Genomic DNA, 558 nt, shown 5'->3' with positions numbered 1-558 from the left:
CTGTCCCGCAGGCCACCAGTGGGTCCGGGCGCTGGGGACGGGGCTCCACCGGGGCCCGGGGAGGCTCTCCCCAGCCTGGCTAGGGTTCGGAAGGTGGGACCGGACCCGGGGCTTGAACTCCATCTGGCCAGGCCCCAAGGGTGCTGGAGCCCCCTGTCCTGCAGGCCACCAGTGGGTCCGGGCGCTGGGGACGGGGCTCCACCGGTTCCCGGGGAGGCTCTCCCCAGCCTGGCTAGGGTTCGGAAGGTGGGACCGGACCCGGGGCTTGAACTCCATCTGGCCAGGCCCCGAGGGTGCTGGTACCCCTCCGTCCAGCTGTGGAAAAGTAAATTTTGCCATGTTCTGTGTCCCTACGTGTCATCCATCATATGTTATGTGTGCATGATTAAATATGCATATGCATTCCCCATGTTCGATTCAAGACGCAATTATAGTTGTGTCCACCTCTAGTATGCCAGTTTCCAGTTCTCGTGAATACTACGAATATCAGGCCTATGTAAAGCTACGTTGCCACGTTTCTCAGTGTGCACGTTATTCCATTATAAAGTCCCCGTTTCT

This window comes from Lissotriton helveticus, chromosome 1_2 (assembly GCF_964261635.1).
Source record: "Lissotriton helveticus chromosome 1_2, aLisHel1.1, whole genome shotgun sequence".
Classification (NCBI taxonomy): domain Eukaryota; kingdom Metazoa; phylum Chordata; class Amphibia; order Caudata; family Salamandridae; genus Lissotriton; species Lissotriton helveticus.
This window is presented reverse-complemented; position numbering follows the sequence as displayed.